Below are 9685 nucleotides of genomic sequence, written 5' to 3'. Positions count from 1 at the left end.
AAAAAAAATGTGGCATTTATACACCATGGAGTATTACACAGCACTAAAAAATGACAAAATCATGGAATTTGCAGGGAAATGGATTTCACTAGAGCAGATTATGCTTAGTGAAGCTTGCTAATCCCTAAAAAACAAATGCCAAATGTCTTCTTTGATATAATGAGAGCAACTAAGAACAGAGCAGGGAGGAAGAGCAGGAAGAAAAGATTAACATTAAACAGAGACATAAGGTGGGAGGGAAAGGGAGAGAAAAGGAAAATTGCATGGTAATGGAGGGAGACCCTCCTTGTTATACAAAATTACATATAAGAGGTGAATGGGAAAATAAACAAGGAGAGAAATGAATTACAGTAGATGGGGTAGAGAGAGAAGATGGGAGGGTAGGGGAGTGGGGACAGTAGAGGATAGGAAAGGTAGCAGAATACAAAAGTTACTAATATGGCATTATGTAAAAATGTGGATGTGTAACCAATGTGATTCTGCAATCTGTATTTGGGGTAAAAATGGGAGTTCATAACCCACTTGAATCTAATGTATGAAATATGATATGTCAAGAGCTTTGTAATGTTTGGAACAACCAATAAAAATAAATAAATAAAATAAAATAAAATTGATCACAATGTGTTTATAAATGTAGATGTCTAAAACACATACAGGAAAATCTATCTACAATTTATGTATTTTATGCTTTAGTAATTTTGCTACATAATTATTAAAAATTCATTTTATTAAAAAAAAGAAAGCAAACACAGATGGATGATGTTGAAAACACAAAAGTTATAAGATGATGGCAGGAGAAATCAGTCAGTGAGTTGTATGTGATTTCCCCTATTATAAAATTATACTATAAAAATATAATTTTTGATCAATTACAAAGAAAGATAGTATACAAAAGGTATCTTTTGTTATTGGTAGAAAGTTTTCTTCAACCTTTTTTTTTTTTATCAAGGACACAAGGTCATTGATTTCTAAATTACCTTTTGAGGTTTCACAGTTTTTCCTTTGTAGATTAACTGTAAAGTATATAACCCTTTCTTACAGAGAACAGAGGAATTTGTACTACATTATTAACTCTCTACTTTAATATTAGGAAAAACTTATAACATTACTAGTATTTGAAGTCAAAAGAGATGTTTGACCTTGACCCTTGGTTCGTGACCCTCCTGTGTTCATGGCAGATGTAGTCTTACATACTAGGTAGGCTCAGTATCCTTTAAATGGGATAATTTTTACACTCAGGTTAATCTTTGTTTAGAAGATAACACAATAGCTAGCAAATATTTGTCTCTCTTGGTGGTGGTATATTTTGGATGCAAATATGCAAGAGTAGTGACTATTTTCTTGCAAGCTTCTTCTTGTAGGCACCATTTTTTTTCTAGGTAACTGTTTAGTACTGGAAGACAGAGGATGCCAGAACATATTTCTTCATAGAAAGTTGTGTACTTGCTCCTATGTCATTCTGTCTCCTTGACCCTGGTTTGGGAATTTTTAAAAAGTTCTGAAAGTCTCACTTCATATGCCTTAAATGATGTAGATTTATTTACAAATAAATTAATTTTCTTTCATATTGCCATTGTTAATCAACTGCATTTGTATTGCTATTGTATAATCAATCAACTATTAAAAGATGAATGAGATTCTAGTTATTTGAACCAAGGGAAGGACTGCTGATGAAAAGTAAAGAAACATACATCTTAAGAAGGGGGATAATTGGGAAAAACTTTGGGAGTCACCATTATTTAACAGAATTTTTAAGGAATAATAAAATCATATTTAATAACCTTATAATTAAGAGGAGTAGAAATCCTTTTTTATACCAACTTAGTTTGCTCAATGAGACACTTTCAGTTTGTAAAGACATCTTCTTGCTCAGTTTTCTGAGTCTTGCTTGTGACTCACTGGACTGACTTTGATGATGATGAGTCATTTCAGGGTTTCTGTGATTAAGACTATTTGACCACCATGGCTTTGTAATCAGTAGAGAAAGTAGATAACTATTAGAGTGGAATATGGAAAGAAAAGAGATAGCAAGCACAATATGGAAAGAAAAGCCTATGATTTGAATGTAATACTTCTAATTGGTAAAGGGTGATTTGTGCAGTAAAGAGATACTATTCTAGCAGTGTTCTAGTATTGCCAAGAACTTCCTCTTTGCCTCCGAATACAGAAGCAGAATTCTCCATAGGGATTGACATTTTCTTTGTCATTTAAAACATAAGGTTAAAATGGGGAAAAATATTGTCCTGTGTTGATTCGTAAAAGGTCATTTTCTTGATCCAGGTTATCTAGCTTGTCATGTAGATATCTGGAAGTATACAATGAATAGAAACTGAAAGCAAAATGAGAAGAATCATTAACTACTGACAATATTCTAACTTCTACTGATCAATACTTAGAAGAAGACATAAAAATTGCTTTGTCAATATTTCATTTGGAGATATTATTTTTTCCCTTTTCCAAAATGTTCCTTTCCCTAGTTTTCTTTCTATCAGTATCTCTGTCTCCTTCACCTATAGTCCAAACCCTGAGTTATCCATCACGCTTGTTACCTATGACCTATGTTAATTCTATTGTTGAATTCTCTGTTCAAAATACATCCTGTATCCATGTACTTCTTATCAATTTCACTGTTAAATCCATAGTTGAAACCATCACAGTGTCTTATGTGTTTCTCTATGGTAGTTTCTCATCCGGTAGTTTGACTGACTTGTTTGCCCTCTCTAAAGTCTATTCACCCATTAACCAGAGTATTTGATTAAAAAGACAAATCAGATCATGTCTCTCCCATGCTCATAATAGGGGAAAGGATGGATTTATTTCCCTTTATCCTTCAAACAAAATCTGAAAAGATTCTTTATGGTCAATTGTGACATTTTTATCCTTTGAATGAACCAAATTGTCTCTAGACTGAGGGCATTTTCTTTGTCTAACATACTCCCCCCCCCCCAGACCTTTACAAAGCTCTCTTCTTTAGATCTCTGTTCAAATATCACCTGAACAAAGAGACCTTTCCTTGACTTCCCTTTAAAAAGAATGTCTTAGGTCAGGGATCTCAGAAGCAAGGGTCATCAATCCTTGTGAAAGTCATTTATTGAAAGAGTAAAATCAGGAAATGAGAAATTAGAAAAATATTAAAGAAAGAGCCAGGGCAGAAAACTAGGTTAAACTGAGCTTGAAACTTACTTCTGCCTGGTTACAGGGGCAGTCTAGAACATAAATCACATCATGGGCTTAGTTCCATCTTGAGAGTAGCTTTTTGATACCATATTCAATCATTGGCATTCCCCTCATATTGTAATAGAATGCAGTCTTCTGGGTAAAGCAGCTTCCATTCAGTTAAGGGAATTTCTCTAGAGAAAAGGGCAGTGGTGGGCTTGTAACAGTCAGTAGTAGGAGTGACACCTAATGAAGGGGAATCTGTCTGGGGCATTAACACCATTCACTCTAAACAGCCTCCCCAATTATGCACCCTTTTTAACTTTCTATTAGGCATTTATTCTGTCTACCATCTACTTGTCTGTCTACTATTTTCCTTCTAAGATTAAAATCAGAAAGGGGATTTTGTCTTGTTTTATCCAGAAAAATACCTGATATATTTAAAGTATCAAATAAGTATAATCATGATTAACATTTATTAAGTGCTTGCAACATGCTGGGAAGGATTTTACATGAATTACTTCATCTACTTTTCATAACTTTTTTTTGTGAAAGATACCATGAAATAATCTCCATATTACAGATAATAAACTGAGACAAAAGCTAAGTAACTTGACACGAGTTTCACATTTAGGCAATTGTGGTTTAGAATTTAGCTGTAGGCTGAGTCTCCTGCCTCTCCACAAATATTTGTGGAGTGTTGAAGGAAAAAGTCAACTGAATTATATTTACCAAACATTTTCTAGGTAGTTCTACATTTCTGTTATCCTGTTTCAGTAATGAAATGGAAAGTCAGTAAAATTTACTCTTTGGTGTTTTTCTGGGCCTGTGTCCTGAGCAGAGACTTAGGTAGCAAAAGGCTGGCACTCTCCTCTCTCTCCCCATTGCTTGTGACCTTGATCTCTATTTTAATTAGTTCTCCATGACTTAGTAATTATTGTATGATGCACTCTATATGACACAAACTTTAACAAATCTAGGTTCTACTCTAGGTCTGATACCGTTATCTTTGTGGACTAGGGCAATATTCTTAGTGTCTCTGAGACTCAGTGTCTTGAATTTCAAAGTGAAATGCTTGGAGTAGATGAATAAACTTATGGGCTTGAGATGTAGAAATGTTTGGTATAAATTCTAAAGGAATACTGTAGGAATGAATCAATATATAAGTAAATGAGTGAAACAAATGTATAAGCATCACCCAGGATTCTAAGGAATTGTGTTGTGTTGCATTAACTGTTTGGTCCAGGAGGCTAGAAAGCATAGGAAGATTTAGGTCTAACCAGAAGCATATGGTATTTTACATTTTGCTCAATGCATGCCATCCGTTTCAGTCTGTTTCAGTCCTATCATCTGGGTGTCATCATTTCAGAAACCAGGAAAAGTGCTCTTTTTTTTTCAGACCCCCAGATTCCGTATACATTTAAGCTTATTTAAATTCACATGGAGATTAAAGATGCTGGGGTTAATCAGTTTAATCATCAATTAATATAGATATTAGTTACTTATAAACCATAATATGTATTTGTAGACTATATATATATATATATATATATATATATATACATATATATATATATATATATATAAATTAATATATATGCGCACACACATATGTACATATAGATAGACAAAAAAATACAAACTATATTTTAGGACAACACCCAAGAGTTAAGTTTCTTCTTGTATTAGTAGATATGATTTGTTTTGAGATTCCTTCTGATGAGCTGGAATGTCCCTGCAATAACAAGTAAAATCTGAGAAGTTTTTGTATAATATTTGCTGTGTTGTAAATTGAAAAGAGCATGCTTAGACTTGGGAGTCAGTGACGTCTGGGTTAGGCATGTAACAATTCTGAGCTTCAGGTTACTTCTGTGTAAAAGGAGTAAATATTGTGAGGCTTATTCTTAACAGAATGCTTGAAGAGACATATAGACATTCAGTAAATACAAGCTAATAATAATAATGATTAGACTATGTTCTATAATGTTAATAGGTTACTTCTTTATTGACATGTTCCTACACCTTGGCTACGTTGTATGATAAGGCTTAATGCTAATGTTCCAAATATTATAGTCTTTGCTTCAATTTATTTGGTTTGATTTTATTTTTCCTATCTTATTTTATTACTAATTATTTGTTTTTTTAATTTTTGCAAGATCTGACATTAAATAATACTACCCAATAAAATAGAAAAAATTCAGAGCAATCTTTTTTCGTGTATATGTGATACTGAGGATTGAACACAGGAGCCCTATACCACTGAGCTCCATCCCCATTACTTTTGAATTTTTATTTTGAGTTAGGGCCTTGCTAAGTTGCACTTACTGGCTTTGATCTTGAGATCTTCCTATCTCAGCCTCTCGAGTCCCTGAGTCACTTACTCAGAACAATCTTTTAAAACATGTCTTAATAAAACAGATTTAGGATCCCTATAGGAAATAATGCCAAATGTTAATAAACAGGATGGCATCAAATGAAAAAGCTTCTGCATAACAAGGGAAACAATTAGGAATGTGATGAGAGAATTTACAGAATGGGAGAAAATTTTTGCTATTTACTCTTCTGAAAGAGGATTAATATCTAGAATATATAAAGAACTCAAAAAACTGTAAACACCAAAAAACCAAATAACCCAATTAATAAATAGGAAAATGAGTTAAACATACTCTTCTCAAAAGAAGAAATATAAATGGCCAACAAATACATGAAAAAAATGTTTAACATCATTAGCAATTAGGAAAATGCAAATCAACACAACACTGAGATTTCATCTCACACTAGTGAGAATAGCAGTCATCAATAATACAAACAATAATAAATGCCAGAGACGATATGGAGGAAAGGGAACATTTTCATACTGGTTGTAGGATTATAAATTAGTACAACCACTATGGAAATCAGAATGAAGGTGCCTCAAAAAATTAGGCATGGAACCACCATAAGATCCAGCTATACCACTCCTTGGTATTTTCCTAAAGAATTAAAGTCATCATACTTTAATTGATGGTGATATAGTATGATACATATATACTCATGTAGCAGCACAATTCACAATAGCAAATTGGAACCACCCATGTGTCCATCAGCAGATGAATGAATTAAGAAAATTCACACATACACACACACACACACACACACACACACATACACATACACACACATACATATATACACACACACAGAATGGAGTTTTTTTTTAGCTGTAAGGAAAAAGCAAATTATGTCATTTTCAAGAAAATGGGTGGAACTTCAAACCATTATGTTAAGCAAAATAAGTCAAACTCAGAAGGTCAAGGGTCATATGTTTTCTCTCATGTGAAAGGTAGAGAGGAAAGAAAAGGTGCAAGGGGTGGGGGATCTAATGAAAATCAAAGAGAAATCAGTAAAGGGATTGGAGTAGGAGGAGGGAAGGAGGGAGGGGGAGGTGGTGGGAGTGCTATTGGTCAAATCATATTGTTACATTGTGTGCATATGTGAATGTGTAACAACAAATTCCATCATTATGTACAAATATAATGTACCAATAAAAAATGTGGAAAGGAAAAAACAGATATAAAGTTCCCTTATTATTTTATAAGGAATGGATTTTGACATTAAACTAACAAACTACCTTTTAGAAAATTTACTTTATTAAAGTAAAAGTAAAGAAATTTACTGTAAACTAACATACCAGTGTTGAATTTAAATCTAAAATGGTCCTTCTAATTCTCTGAAGGATAAGTAAAAGTTTGTTTTTTAAGCAGCTTAAGATCTATTTTTATCTTTCCATTAATTGTTTTTCCTTTTTAAAAATTTTTTTATTAGCTCAGCCAGAATCCTTGCTTTGAATTAAGAGGGGGGTTTCACCTCTGTATGAATCATAATCTTAAACATCATGGTTAGTGTTTTTCTCAGAGGTTTTGTTCTTTTTTATTTTTCTCTTCCTCCTCCTCCTCCTCCTTCTCCACTTCCTCTCCTACCCTTTATCCATTCATCTGTTAGCAGATAGGTTGTTTCTATATCTTGGCTATTGTGAATAATGCAATGAATATGGGAGTGCAGATATCTTTGCAGTCATGTTTTTCTTCAGATCACACAATTTGTTTGCCTTTTACTTCAGTACAATTTTGAATGAAGAGTTTTATTATGTTAGAAGCATTCTGTACTGGTGTTTTGTTTCTGTATCTTGGCTATTGTGAATAATGCTGCAGTGAACCTGGAATACAGATTATCTTTGCAGTCATGTTTCTCTTCAGATGACACAAATTACTTTTATTTCAGTACAAATTTTGAATGAAGAGTTTTACTTTATTACATGTTAGAAGCATTCTGTATCAGTGTTGTATTGCTGCCCTAACAAATACTACACTTAAGACTTAAAACTATTCACATAGTTTAAGCCATTATGTTTCTGTAGCTTAGAAGTATTGACACAGGTCTCACTGGGCTAACATCAAAGGTATCAGCAGGGCCATATTCCTTTCTGGGAGTTGTAGGGAAGACTATTTTGTCTTTTTGATCTTCTATCACTTATATTCCTTGACTTTTATTGCCTTTTTTCATCTTTAGGGACAGAGAAGGAACATAAGAAGGACACAGCAATCAGATGATACCAGAATAGGTTCTCAACAAACTATATAGGCTCCTGTAATTTACTTCTTGGACTGAGTTCCTAGTTTGAGAGATCAATAAAATACAGTACTTATAATACATGACCTTTAATAAGGTTTTTTATGGTACCTCATGTCAAGATGGATGAATTGGATTTGAGGACAGTTAAGATTCTTAATTGGTAAATGGTTATCATAATTAGGTTCAAGTATTGGTAGTATGAATGCCAGTATATGGTTTGTTGTTAATTGCTGTGCTGTCCCATAAGTAACCACTCATCACATGTAACTATATAAATTTAAATTTAACTTAATTAAAGCTTTTGTTTCTCAGCTGTATTAGCAACATTTCAAATGCTGTGAAGCTACAATATCTTATGGCTGTTGTGTTGGACAGTACATGTATGGAACATCTCTATTAGAGATTTCGTCTAGACTTCATCACTACCAGGAACATGATGAAGAACTCTGTCCTACTCTGTGTACTGTCAAACATGTTTTCTAGGATTTAGATAAGGATTACACAGATAAAGAGAATATGATTATTCAATATGTAGATAAGATAAAGCTAGAAAGGAAATACGTAAAAATGACTAAATCAGATCTTTCTGAAAGATGACAGCATCTTTGAAATAATAATAATGCTAGTAAGTTAATATATATTAATTGAAAATGTCATTTGTCTCTAATAAACTTAATTAATCCCATAGTGAGTCAAAACACATCTCACTATGTTAAGTATTCTGTAAAATACTGAAATAAGGCAATATGTTATATTTTGCCTAGAAAGATGGATTAGATCTAACAAGATAAAATTTAACAAAGATAAAAGGAAATCACTGCCTTTTCAGTTTCCATTTTATTTACAAATTGCAAGAATTAGTGACATGTGGCCTATGGGTAGCATGCATATAAACAGCTTGGAGGTTTTACTAGTTATATCCGCTGCCTTCAGTAATATAAACTCCTGCCACCATCCCTGGCAAGAAACTATTGTGATTTAGGCTAGCTTCATATATGTGTACTGCTTGTATATGAAAAGGTGATAATACAGAACAGGCCCAGTGACCCGCTGGTGTGGTAGACACGTCACCCCAATTGGAGGAGGGGCAGAGCAGAGCCTCTGCCCACGCTGCAAGGTAGGCAGACCTGCGACTGACTGGCAGAACAGGCCCAGCGGCCCGCCGGCGTGGTAGACACGTCACCCCAATTGGAGGAAGGGCCCAGCTGCCGCCCGCAAGGTAGGCAGACTGCGCATCCCGGAGAAGGGGTCCAGCGGCCCGCCGGCCTAGTTGAAAGATCACCCCAATTGGAGGAGGGGCACAGCCGCCGCCCGCGCCTGCAAGGTAGGCACACCTGCAACCTGGAGAACAGGCCCAGCGGCCTGCCAGTGTGGTACACAGATCACCCCTATTGGAGGAGGGGCCCAGCTGTTGCCCGCAAGGTAGGCAGACCATGTGACCTGGAGAAGGGGCCCAGCGGCCCGCCGGTGTGATAGACAGATCACCCCAATTGGAGGAGGAGCACAGCCGCTGCCCGCCCCTGCAAGGGAGACTTTGCAACTATACAAGAGCAATATAAGGTCAACTCAACTTTAGAAGAGGTAATAGCTGCAGCAGATGGAATGTCAGATAAAGAATTCAGGATTTACATGCTTCAGATGATCTGGAGTCTCAAGGAAGACATTAGACAGCAAAATCAGACAATGAAAGATCACTTCAACAATGAATTACATAAACAAATCCAAGAAGCAAAATATCAACTATACAGGGAGATAGAGGTTATAAAAAAGAAAGAAACAGAAATCCTAGAAATGCAGGAAGCAATAAACCAACTTAAAAACTCAAATGAGAATACTACCAGCAGAGTAGAACACTTAGAAGAGAGAACATCAGACAATGAAGACAAAGTATTTCAACTTGAAAAGAACATAGACAGCT

General features: G+C 34.8%; 1 protein-coding gene across 1 annotated transcript in view; it reads left to right on the top strand.

Moving 5' to 3' along the window:
- Positions 1–9685, top strand: part of Gpr158 (G protein-coupled receptor 158) — a 480026-nt gene that overhangs the window by 176402 nt on the left and 293939 nt on the right. The window lies entirely within an intron of this gene.

The sequence above is a fragment of the Marmota marmota genome, unplaced genomic scaffold (assembly GCF_001458135.2).
Source record: "Marmota marmota marmota unplaced genomic scaffold, marMar, whole genome shotgun sequence".
Lineage (NCBI taxonomy): Eukaryota > Metazoa > Chordata > Mammalia > Rodentia > Sciuridae > Marmota > Marmota marmota.
Note: the sequence above shows the minus strand (reverse complement) of the source record. Positions and strands in the feature narration are given on the sequence as shown.